Source organism: Pleurodeles waltl, chromosome 6, assembly GCF_031143425.1.
Source record: "Pleurodeles waltl isolate 20211129_DDA chromosome 6, aPleWal1.hap1.20221129, whole genome shotgun sequence".
Lineage (NCBI taxonomy): Eukaryota > Metazoa > Chordata > Amphibia > Caudata > Salamandridae > Pleurodeles > Pleurodeles waltl.
In genome coordinates this window covers 216,141,771-216,155,452 of record NC_090445.1, presented here as the reverse complement: position 1 = coordinate 216,155,452, position 13,682 = coordinate 216,141,771, and the positions used below count along the sequence as shown (strand labels likewise).

Sequence of the window (13,682 nt, the reverse complement as noted above, 5' to 3'; positions counted from 1 at the left end):
GCAAGTGGACTCCCGGCTAAATCAGGTGAATGTTTGTAGGAGGGGCCCAGACTGGGGGCAGGCCCAAGCATGCACACATCTTCATTTAATTGGATTATGGCAGCCCTGCCGAGAAGCGATTATTAGAAGCATAACAGACCTACTGAAAAGTGCCACTACCATTCTATTGTTAACATGGACTCCTTGATGAGAAGGTGGCAGTATAGTTCAATTTACAACAGTAATAGTTTCCCTGCTGTAAAGTCCTTGATCTCTCCCCTTAAACAAGTACTGCAGCCCTGCTGCGACATGCCGGTAAAGTGCATTTGAAAGTCAAACAGTGGGTGTAAGTGCTGTTCCATTGCAAAGCAATGCTGAGAGAGAAAAAATAGGTGTAAAAAGCCTTTTTAGTATGTTGCAGTAATGTTCCCTAAGAAGATATGCTTACACAGTGAAGAAATGCTGACAGAGCGCCATTAAAGGCATTGCAAGCCTGAATAGAACTGTTACTTTTGTGCTTTAAAAAGTATACCAGCTCTCCTATGCCTTTAAAGTATATTAGTTTTTGATAAACACAACAACAAATCAAAAAGAACTCTGCAACTGCTGCTCAGGATCCACCCTCCCCCTCTGCAGTGAACATCATGGAGGCAGAGGACACTTGACAACTGCAGGGCTACATCAAAATCTGCCAAATCTTCCACAATCAGTATTGATGTTTACAATTTGAGAGATGGCCCAAGACAACCCCGGTAGACGTCAGGAAAGACCTCACAGGGTTTATGGGTATTAGTCTGCTGGTAGTCTTGGACATACTCAGACTGTTGGCAGCTATTGGCACTGTGGGCCATAGAGTAAGACTGGACTACCTGAGGAAAATATCCAGAGAGGAAAAGACAGCTATTGAGATGAATCAATCATTCCTTGTCAACTGTAGCCTGCAGATTGAATTGTCTTCCTCAAAAGTGCAACTTGCAGTGTCTCTCAAGACTCTTCATTGTCTCAAGACCTATTTCATGGCTACATGGCACCTATTAAATCACAAAAGAGTTTCTGTCAAAAGAGTCATAGGCTACTTTCAAGATGTTTTGTTATAAATAGGGGGCAGTATCCTGTTCCCCACCTAAAAATAAGTCTCCACCCCACCCCCCACCACGAGACAATTCTCCGGATACAAGGAAAAATAGTACATGGCATCTGTGACAGGGCACAGGTGACTGGATAGTACCAGCTACAGTTTAAGATTTCCGAGGATGAAAACAAAAACATCTTGATGGAGAATGTTCCAAAGACCAAAAGAAGATCAGAGATTGTCTAGGCATATGTTTTTACTGCATAAAGGAAAGAGGACTGCTAGAGCCTCAATGGAGCCAATACTCAATTGCCCCGAAGACAGCATATCTGGGAACTTCCCTACAAGTGTGGGGAAAGTGAAGAAACCAGATGTCTAATTTGATGATAACCTGACCTCACATAAGATGTCAGTGGTTGTAAAAAGATGATGCAGAGGAGACTATTGCCTCTGCTGCAAGAAGATTATAGAGAAACAAAAGCATAGACACCATTATTAATCCATTCGACCTACTGTACTACTGCCTACACAAGAACATCCAACAAAGAGCCCAGACACACATGCTAGGATGCGTTTGAAAGTGAGGTGGTCAAGGCAAGGCCAGCATCCCCTGCTTTGTAAGAACTCAACTAACCCAGATTAAAAATGCTGGGTATGACCTACAAGGAACTGGGGGAAAACTCAACTCATTACTTTGAAACATGGCCCTAGGCAATATCGCTAGACAGAACATAAGATGGAGACTCTCCAGAGTAATTAAACATAGGAAGAGGCGCACAGGGAGATGACCCATTTGAGCGCAAGATTCACCTCTCTGAAATGCTCTAGGCCAGTCGCATGACCCTTCTAAGACTACCTCTTTTTTGTGATCCTTTAACCTGAGACTTGGCAAAGAAATCGTTGTCAATTACCAAGTAGTCACTGCCCTCAATATCAAGGCAGTAGTCGCTACTCTCAGAAGCAGAAGTGCATGTCTTCCACCGTAGCCATCACCAGCATCTTCTCAGTGCTGAGAACTTGCTAGTTTATTAAAAAAGCCAAATTAAATAAAGAAATACAAACTTCGAATGGAAGCCCCACATGAGATATATTGGTATGTCTCATTAATTTTATGGTACAAAAATAATCATAATAACCATACTGAACTACTGTTGCTATCCCTTTAAAAGTATATCAGCCCTTCTCTTAGCTTCCTTCACTGCTCAACAGTGCGGGTTGGACCTTTTCAGCAAAGTAAAGGGAGAGACCATTCAGTTCTTTCTGTTTCTACGACTATTGCCACCACATAATGTAAAAGCCCAGTTATCTAGCTCATTCGGATGGCCTTGCTATGTTTGTGTATACAAGTAGGGATCCACAGAGAGATGGCAAATCCTGTTTTGTAACGTAGGTTACCAACCTATACCACACTAAATCAAGTGATCTATCACACTAGCATCCTTTTCATCCTTTCTTGAATACAGTCTAACAAAAACATGCATGCATCTTCATTCTTACACACAGCAGTTTGACACTTTAAAACTTCAGATAAAAGGATTTATCAACAACCTTGCCTTTTGCCAGCTTCCCCTGTCTGTCATCCCTCATCTCTTCACTATCTTTGGCCACATATGTGTTCACCGCAGCTCTGAATTTCAAATCTTCAATCAATCTTTGAAGCTTTCAGAAACAGATAAATATGAACGTAGAGGTGAATCATGGACACAGCAGTATAGAAGGGTTCAATAGTTTAGTTTAGGTCTAGCGGAGAAAACTATTTCTACTCTTATGAATGAGGGTGTGATACCTTCATAGACTACAGAGTAGGACGGGTATTCATATGCTGTATTTACTTTATGTGAAGGAAGTTAAAACACACTTTTTTCAGCAAACAACTCTACATGATGCCAAGGCCATTTAGAGAGAGGCAAACATTAACATGGCCTTACCTGATACTTATGGGCTCCTCTGTAGCTGTGACCCTGCCTCTGATGTAGGAAAACCCATTGAACGTCCGTGGGCCCACATATCCCCTATCTATCTTCTGCAAGAGCACTAGGCTAAACCTATGGTTCTCAGGTTTGTGCATTGTTTGGGCCTAGTTGTGCTACTTTTATAACTTCCGTACCAATTTCAGAGCCCACAATTGTGCCCGATAGAGTCTCCACCTTCAAAGCCCCGCTCAGCCAATAGGGTCAGGAGCCCAGTGTTTTGCGGCTGTGGGAAGGATCCAAGGCCCAACACTCATCTGTTACCCACCACACTTGGCATATGTGTTACTTCAACACTTTTCTGGGAAACCATGTGAACACCCTTGCTGCAGCTGAAACACACAAGTGAAAGTTGAAATATTCAGAAACGTGTTACTGCAAGCGTCTTTGAAAACAAATGCTTCATCACAGACAGTAAAGAAAACAATGAGAAAAATAGAACTTCCCCCATAGACCTCACACTATGCAAGTCCCACAAGGCAACATGAAGACATCTCATCACATCAGCTAAAGACTGGTACTATACCAACACTATCAATGAGACTGTCCACAGAAGCAAAATGCTTATCAAGACAATCAATCACTGCATCAGTGCCCTCTCTGACCCTTGTATAAAATACTCCCCATCAAGCACAATGCCAATTAATCTCTTCTTCAGTGAAAAAATACAGAAAGTCCAACAGTACATCAACCCCTGCTTCGCCTCTTAGAACCTCCCCTTCTCATAAACTCCCACCATGGTCAGTCTTCAAAGCCATGTCTTTTGCAGCTCTTGCTTACATACTGATCTCCCTCAAAGCCCCCTCCTATGAAAAAATTGTCTGACCCTTGTTCTTCATCAAGGTTTCTCCAGAGGTCTTTGACCCCTACTTACTTTTGTCAATGACTCCCTCACTCAAATTAAATTGTCGGAAGCTTTCAAGACAGGCCAGATCCTTCAAGTCCTGAAAAAAAGCCACACGAGACCCTGATTACCTTGCCAATTACCAGCCAATCACTCTTGTACCCTTCATGAGAAATATCATTGAAAAAACAGTCTACACTCAGTTCTTTAATCACATCAGTGCCAACTGTTTCTGGAGCGACTAACAATCTGGTTTCCAGCAAAGAACCTTACATATTATAGGTGATGTCCATTTGAGCACAGATTAAGATGACCCCTGACTCCTTCTTCCTGATATTGTTAGATGTCTCAGCCATCTTTGGCACTGGCACAGCCCATCCTCATCAACCTACTGAGTCTCAATAGGGATTCAGTAGCAACATCCTTCACTGGATCGCCTCATTCCAATCTAACTGACATAATTTCATTTGCAAGGGTACCTTCAGGCCCCGGAAGAGGCCTGACCTCAAGGTTCCATGTTATCACCAAACAGCTTCTAATTCAAAATGGAGCCCCTAGGTCTTGATTCACTGATAATATCATAAAAATTCACCAATATGCCAATGAGTACAGCTCTTCATGAAAGGTGTTTCTGCTCCAGACATCTAATGCCTCTAACACTACAAACAACTCATCCATGCCTAGATGTCCAGAATTAACCCGAAGCTCAATCCCACATAGACAAAACTCATATTATTTGCAAACAACAAGCAAGCAACAGCTACACCCAGCCTGGCTCAATGCAATGAGCTTTGATGAATTTGAAACCAAACTTTCATCCAAAGCAAAGCAAACGTTCATCCAACACTAAGCCACTGGGGATTCATCCTGAACACAAACCTCATCCTCAAGGAACACATTGCAAAGAAAACAAAAACAATTTGATAAAGCTCTCACTACAAAAGAAAGTGAACCCATTCCCCAAGAAAGTGACTCAGAACTGCGTTTTGAGGCCTTATAATCTCACATCTGGAAGGCAGCAATATCCTGCTCCATTGCCTCCCAGACGCGACAGAGGCTGCCACTTAAAGGAATCATACACTCTGCAGCACATCTCATTCATGGCCTGAAGAAATATGACAACATCTCCCCTTTGCCGATAAATCTTCCAGTGGATCTCCTTTCTGGTCCGCAGTGGCTTCAAAACCAGCTGTGTCATTTTGAAGCCATCACAAACCATACCACGCCTATCAGGCTGACTAGTTCGCCATCTCCAGTGGTGCTTGGTTCACTTGCAGTCAGGATAGATCAATCAATCAATCAATCAATCAATCACAATATTTATAGAGCGCACTACGTACCCGTTAGGGTTTCAAGGTGCTGGGGGGGGGAGGAGGGGGGAGGGTTGTGCTGCTACTGGTCGAAGAGCCAGGTCTTGAGGAGTTTCCTGAAGGTGAGCAGGTCCTGGGTCTGCCGCAGGGGGGTCGGGAGGGTGTTCAAGGTCTTGGCGGCAAGGTAGGAGAAGGATCTGCCGCCGGAGGGCGTTGGAAGCTGGGAACGATGGCGAGGGTGAGGTTGGCGGAGCGGAGTTGGCGGGACGGGACATAGAAGTTGAGTCTGTTGTTCAGGTAGGCTGGTCCGGCGTTGTGGAGTGCCTTGTGAGCTTGGGTGAGGAGCTTGAAGGTGATCCTCTTGTCCACGGGGAGCCAGTGGAGGTCTTTCAGGTGGTGGGAGATGTGGCATCGGCAGGGTACGTCGAGGACCAGTCGGGCGAGGCGTTTTGGATGTGTTGGAGGCGTCGGATGTCTTTTGCTGGGATGCCTGTGTAGAGAGCGTTGCCGTAGTCTAGTCTACTGCTGATGAGGGCCTGGGTCACCGTTCTTCTGGTTTCCGTCGGGATCCATTTGTAGATTCTACGGAGCATTCGGAGGGTGTTGTAGCAGGAGGAGGAAACTGCGTTGACCTGCTTGGACATGGTGAGGGTGGAGTCGAGGACGAAACCCAGGTTGCGTGCGTGGTTGGCTAGCGTTGGAGGGGGTCCCAGCGCGGTGGGCCACCAGGAGTCGTCCCAGGCCGAGGGGGTGCGTCCGAGGATGAGGACCTCCATCTTGTCGGAGTTCAGCTTCAGGTGGCTATTTCTCATCCACTCAGCGATGGACTTCATTCCCTCGTGAAGGTTGGCTTTGGCAGTGTGTGGGTCTTTGGTGAGGGAGAGGATGAGCTGGGTGTCGTTGGCGTAAGAGAGAATGTTGAGGTTGTGCTGACGAGCCTGTTGTGCGAGGGGGGCCATGTAGATGTTGAACAGCGTCGGGCTTAGAGAGGAGCCTTGGGGTACGCCGCAGATGATGATGGTGGCTTCGGAGCGGAAGGGTGGGAGTTGGACTCTCTGGGTTCTGCCGGAGAAAAAGGAGGAGATCCAGTTGAGGGCCTTTTCTTGTATTCCGGCTTCGTGGAGGCGTGTTAATAGGGTGCGGTGGCAAACTGTGTCAAAGGCTGCGGAAAGGTCCAGAAGGATGAGGGCTGATGTTTCGCCGTTGTCCATTTGCTGTCTGATGTCATCTGTGGCGGCGAGGAGGGCAGTCTCGGTGCTGTGGTTACGTCTGAAACCAGACTGGGAGGGGTCCAGGATGGAGTTGTCCTCGAGGTGGTGGGTAAGCTGGGCGTTGACGATCTTCTCTGTGACCTTCGCCGGGAAGGGGAGGAGGGAGATCGGACGGAAGTTTTTGAGGTCGTTGGGGTCTGCCTTGGGTTTCTTGAGGAGCTGGAGGCAAAGAAGTACAAAAACAAAACAAAAAACAAGGCATGAGGTGTTCTCCATCTATGCACCCAGGATCTGATACAAATTCCTTGTATCCATGAGAGCAGCCCAAACCCTGCTCCAATTTAGGAAAGATGCTCCCCTTTAAAATGAACTACATCATGCTATAGTCAATCATTTGTTGACTGTACCTTGTACTTTGACTCTGGGAAGTGATCCACCACTTTTTGGCTAAGCTATCCAAATAAAACATACATAGATATTAATAATTTGAGTTCAGATGGCATTGTGGGCATAGTAGCCCATTGGAATTTGTCATCCTTGAATCCTCTTGGATGGTGGGAATGTTGGTGGAAATTAAGTACTGAAAAACATTAGTACTTATGGAGAAAAATTCTGGCAATTTCACTTTAGCAACACACATGCTATGGGAACTTAGCATTTAGATATGTCAGATAAATGAGTGCCTACCACAATTGCTATAGCTTGAGAGACATGAGCTATGCAACGGGTTTGAAAGTCTTTCTCTTCATCTCCAAGCAATGTGCCATTAATTAGAGAGTTTCCTTAAATCAGAGCTCAGTCCTCTGTACTGAAAGCGCTGACCACAATTAGTCTTTCTCTATGCTTAACATTGGCCATAGAGCTCACTGTTACTGAAGCTGTTGTACGTAGACATGATAGTGCTAGAAAAAGTGTTGATGATGTGGGAGAATAATTGTATTCTAATATTTAGACACTCCAAAATGTACCTCATTTGGTTCTTTCCCAATTTACTTGATCGGAGACTGGGTTAAACTTCAATATCATGAGGCAATGTGTCCCCATGTTAAAGCACCTCCCAAAACATCAATTAACTAAGTAAAACAGTTCAATAAGCAATGGGATCCACTCAATAATTGAGTTCTAGACCAATGAAAAGTTAAATGGTTTTATTACAAAATTTAGTGGCACAAAATCAATGCAAAGTTATACTGAGTATGTAGATACAGAAACTTATTATAAGTCTCATATGAGCAATAAAATCAGAAAGACCTCGGGCAGCATCTCTAGAAGAACAGGAAAGTCTTCTGGCTCACCCCCCCCAGAATCATAATATAGCAAGTTAGAGAAACTGCAAAATGACTGATATGAGCAAAAGAATAAATTCTTTAGCACATCAGAACACAAGAAAAATACACACCATTACCTTAACACATAAGACTGTCTCAGTTTTAGGGAAAACACCCTCTATGCTAATGTCAGCTGGAGATGTTCAAACAAAAAATGAAACATTGACAATAGAACTTTCAGCAAACTATTAGATAGACTAGTGATCACAGCAGAAGGCAGCTTAAAAACCTTGAAGAACGTTGTAAGTCATAGCAAACAGGGAAAAGTTCTTCAAAAGCAATGTGATCATAGCAGTAGAAATAAACTATTACATGTTTGCTTGACAATACTCTGTGAAGCATTTGGGGGGAGAATGTATGCATGTAGGGAAGCAGGAGTGAGTGGTTGAGATGGCATCTATCTAGTCGAAAATGGCGTTTTACATGAAAATATGGTGAATCTATGGTATAACTAAAACCCATTATTAAACACATTTTGCACACATCCTAAAAAATGTGCTTCACATGCAATTATGTTAATTCAGTTTATGGCCCTCATTATGACTGTGGTGGTCTTTTGCTAAGACCGCTGCAGCTGCGGCTGCCAGAAGACCACCAGTGCTGGTGGTCTTCTGACCGCCGTATTATGAATGCCACCGGATATCTGCACCGCCGGCAGACAGATATCCAGCGGCATTCATCACGGCAGTCGGCGGTGCTTAGGCAGTTTTACCGCCGGTACCGCCATGCCAGAAAATGACCGCCCACAGAATTACAAAAAGTAATTCTGTGTGGCGGTATACTGGTAGCGTGGTGGTGCCGGCAGTGGGAGCGCCGGCCCGTTCCTCAAGGGTGTGTGTGTGTGTGTGAATGGGTGTGTGTGAGTGTGTCTATGTGTCATGATTGGGGGAGGAGGAGGAGGAAGGAGGGATGTCTGTGCGTGCGTGCATTTGTGCCTGTGTGTGAATGTGGTGATGGTGATCCGTGTGTATGCATGTGGACGGGGGTGGGGGTGTGTGCATGGGTGAATGTATAAGGGGCATGGGGGTGTAAGTAAGTATGTGCAGGTGCGTGTATGTATGTAGTTGAAGGGAGGGTGATGTGTTTTTGATTGTATGTGTGTTGGTGCATGCATGTAAGTGTGCAGTGGTGTTTGGGGGTATCTCAGTGACAGGACCGCAAGTTCCTGTTGTCGGGATAACATACCGCCAGCATTTTGTGGTGATGGAATCGTGTCCCAAGTCGGAATGACCTTGGCAGTCATCCAACTCCCGCTGGGCCGCAGGTGGGAACCTCCAGCCTGGCAGGCTGCGTTAATGCGATGGGATGGGCGGGGACGCAGCGGTTTGGCAGTGGCCAAACCGCCGCTGTCGTAATATTGCGGTCTGCACCGCTTGGCCCCCTGTGGTGAGACCGCCCCTGCGGCCCTGGCAGTCCATGGACCGAAAGGATCATGATGAGGGCCTATGTGTGTAAAATCAAGTGTAAAGAACATATTAATCATTTTTGATACTCAAAATAGAAACCTGAAAAACACTTTAACAAAACACTCCTCTGATTATTTTATAATCACTAAAACAATTAATAAAACTTTTTAATCAGGAATCCATTCCATCTGAATAACCTTATTTCTGGATCTCTCCTTCAATATATTTAACTGGTTGTAAACGTGATCCTTGATATTCTCCTTTTCATAATTTGATCTTAAAAGATCTCTCTTTATTCTTATATTTGCACACATGCAAATTTATTTTTTAATTAGACAGAAAATGTTAACAAAAGAAATAAAATAATTGCCCAAATCATAATTATTATTGGGGTTAATATAATGCATAAAGTCCTCCTACCCAAATTATCAGTCCATTTGCCAGTATTACTAAAACCCTTTCCTATTTCACTCACCCACAATCCTTCAAATAAGCCATGTTCTTGAACGGATTGAAGTTTGTGAGAGATGTTAGTTACATTTGTGGTTAAAAAGTTAATAATAGGACTGTTATCAGGGATAAAAATGCAGCACCTCTTAACTATTAGTACTTTGAAAATACAGTCCTCCTTTGCAAAGAGGATGTCTAATGCTAAGTGGTTCTGCATTACCAAAGCTCTACTAGCAATTAGTTCAGAGTTTATTTGAGTTAGTGCTTCAGCAAGTTATATCCACCAACGTAGGAGGAATAATAACATGTAATATAACTAAAACTACCTGTCCAAATCCCTGTTTTCATTTTCTTCAAACCAACTGCATAATGTATTTCACTTATATGATAAACTGTGGGAAACACTAAATCTGTCATGACTCACGTGCTGCTTACGCCTGGAATCCACAGATCGAGTGGCGTGGGTCTTGAATGTTCGGCTTTGGCCCAGATAGGGGCGACTCTTTCTGGTAGCCACAGTGCTGTAGGCAATGGAAACGCCAAGAACAGACCGTGCCCTTCAGAAATAGCGCCAGAGGGAAAAAAAAAACTGAAAAGGGGAAAAAAACTCCAAACAGATAGATTTCTGAAACAGGAACAAAAGAACAGGAATCAACAGAGGCAAAGTACAGGAAATACACTGAATCGACGAGAACCAGCACAGAAAGGCAAAGAAACAGGAGCGAAGACACCATCCAAACAGAAAATGTTGCAGCGCAGGGAGAGAAAGAATCACAGTCCTTAAATACCAACAAACAGGAAGCGACCAACAGGAAGTACAAAGACACCATCTTAGATAGGGAAAAGATACATAGAATAGAATGAACTATGAACCGTAGAGAGCAGGGAACAAGGAATGTTGGGAAAAGAAGGGAGATATGGGAAGGGAGAAAAAACATAAAGGAAGGCACAACCAGATAGCCAGGGAAAAGCAGAGCAGAGAAGAAAAGAAAAGAAAAGAACAGGTGAGTGGGGGGGTTCAGACCTGCCTGTACACGTGGTGCAGAAAAGGAAAACGAGGCCCCATGCCAATTCTGGGGCCTCGGAGAATGCAGAGTAATCTGGGGCCATGGCACGTCTTGTGGCCGTGTTCCGCGTCCCGAATGTTCGGTTCGAGACGCACACAGCGGCGCGACAGTAGGTCCCCCCCCGAAGATCCAGGTTTGTGAGGAAACAAGCGGTGAAAATGGCGAATCAGAAGAGGTGCGTGAACAGAAGATGCATCTTCCCAAGAGCATTCACTGAGAGGATAACCCTTCCAATGAATCAGATACTGAAGACGTTTGTGAAAGATACAAGAGTCACAAATTTCTTTTACCTCATATTCAGGTACATCATCCACTAACACAGGAGGAGGACAAGGAAACTGATGAGAGTAAGGATCAGGTATGTAAGGTTTGAGCTGGGAAACATGAAAGACCAGATGAATCTTCCATGTACGAGGCAAGTGAAGACGGACAGTGACAGGATTGATCAGCTGAAGGATACGGAAAGGACCGTAGTAGCGGGGTGTGAACTTATTCTGAGAAAGGCGTAAAGGCAAGAACCTTGATGAAAGCCAGACTTTATCCTGAAGGTGATAGTCTGGAATGTCCCTACGTTTCTTGTCTGCTATTTTCTTCATATATCTCTTGGTGTTCAACAAGTTAGATCAAATTAATCTATGGATCTGTAGAAGTCGTCTGGAAAGGGAAGTAACAGCAGGCAGAGGAGAGGTAGACTGAGGAGAAGTAGGAAAAGAGGTAGGATGATAGCCATAAGAACAGAAAAAAGGAGTGACCTTGGAGGCACTATGGACAGTATTTTTGTAGGAGAATTCAGCAATAGGGAGGTAAGTGTTCCAGTTGCTCTGGGTAGAATTACAAAAACAGCGAAGGTATTGCTCTAATCCTTGGTTAAGACGCTCAGTCTGTCCATTGGTTTGAGGATGGAAACCCGATGATAGTGCTATATTGATATTCAGTGTCCTACAAAAATGTTTCCAAAACCGGGAAATGTACTGAGGTCCTCTGTCAGATACAATGGTATGTGGAAGTCCATGGAGACGGAAAATATGATGCATAAATATCTGACTTAGTTCTTGGGACGTAGGTAACTTTTTCAGGGCAGTGAAATGAGCCATCCTAGTAGAGGAATCGATTGTGACCATGATAACCCGGTTTCCTGCTGATGGAGGGAGCGAACACATGAAATGAGTAGAAATGGTGTGCCAGGGAGCTGGTGGAACAGGTAATGGTTGTAATAATCCTGCAGGTCTGGTACGGGGAATCTGTACTTGAGCACATATGGGACAAGCCTGAACTTATCTTTCGACATCCGACTTCCAGGTAGGCCACCAGAAAGATCGCGAGAGAAGTTCTTGCGTGGCCTTGATGCCTCTATGACCAGCAACCGGCGAATCATGGCACATTTGTAGTGCTTTTTCTCATACTCTATTAGTAGGGAAGAACAACAGGTTCTGATAATAATAATATCCTTGCCTTTCACATATAAGGGGGTTTAATTTCTCTAATTCGTGATCAGACAGGTTGGAGTATTCCAGTTGTACCTCATCCAGAAAAGACTTAGCTACTCCGATGATCTTACTAGGCTCAAGTAGATACTGTGATGGAGTAGGAGTACAATCTGGATAAGGCGAGACAGAGCATCAGCCAGAATGTTTTGGGATCCAGGAATATAGGTGATGTAAAAATCATACTGACTGAAGAAAAAGGCCCAACGAGCCTGGCGACTATTCTGGCATAAAAAATTGCGTAAACATTGTAGATTACGATGGTCTGTTCTCACCTCAAAAGGCTCCTTGGAACCCATAAGAAACTGTCTCCACTCTAGGCAGGCTGTTTTCAGAGCTAATAACTCCCTTTCTAGTACTGAGTAATGTTGTTCCGACATAGAGAGTACATGGGACAAATAGAAAACAGGATGTTCAAGACCGTCATCTTCTTGTTGTTGGAGTAAGACTGCTCCAATAGCTCTTTCGGAAGCATCGGTAACAACAATAAATTGTTTGTTGGTATCTGGGTGTCTCAGGATAGGAGCTTGAGTGAAAGCCTTCTTTAGACCTTGAAAAGCTGTTTCAGCCGCCTTAGTCCAGACAAAACCTTTCGTAAAATTTTCCTTCTTTAAAGTTTGAGTTATGTGGCTGGTTTGTTTTGCAAAGTCTAAGATAAACTGCCGATAAAAGTTAGCTAATCCTAGAAAACATTGTGTTTCCTTAATAGAAGAAGGGGAAGGCCAATCTAGTATGGCTTGTACCTTTTCTTGGTCTATAGCTATGCCAGTGGGACTTAAATGATAACTCAGATATTTGATTTCCGTCTTGTCAAACTCACACTTTTCTGGTTTACAAGATAGTTGATGTTCCCGGAGTCTTTGAAGGACTTGTTTCACGTGAGAGGAATACAGTTCAGGACGTCTAGAATAAATAAGAATATCGTCTAAGTAGATGACAACCGTTTGGTTCAAAAGATCAGAAAACACAGAGTCCATATATCTTTGGAAAATGGAGGGGGCATTAGTGAGACCAAAAGGCATAACTCTGTACTCAAAGTGACCAAATGGGGTCCTGAAAGCTGTTTTCCACTCGTCTTCTTCTTTAATACGTAAAAGGTGGTATGCTCCCTGTATTTCTAGTTTGGTAAAGCGTTGAGCCCCTCTGACTGCCTCCAGTATATCCTTGATGAGGGGCAAAGGATAACGGTCCTTTATAGTTATCTTATTCAGGCCTCGAAAATCCAGGCAAGGACGAAGATCCTTCGTCTTCTTGGGTACAAAAAAGAGGGGAGCCCCTGCCAGAGAGGACGATGGTACAATAAGACCGCTTTGTAAGTTTTCTTCCAGATTCTCCTTTAGGACTTCCCTTTCGGGTTCCGTGAGTGAATACATCCTCCCAAAGGGAACGACAGTTCCAGGTTCCAAGGAAATAGCACAATCGTAATCTCGATGTGGGGGAACACAGGTCTGGATGGTTTTTGGAACACATCTTGAAATTCTAAATAGTGTTCAGGGACTCCTTGGACAGTATTGATGGAACATCCGGTAGTAATTTCAGTAGGTGTCAATCTCTTAGGTGA

At 44.1% G+C, this 13,682-nt stretch overlaps 1 protein-coding gene across 2 annotated transcripts in view; it reads left to right on the top strand.

The window, feature by feature from the left end:
* Positions 1-13,682, top strand: part of ITGA2B (integrin subunit alpha 2b) — a 327,605-nt gene that overhangs the window by 99,611 nt on the left and 214,312 nt on the right. The window lies entirely within an intron of this gene.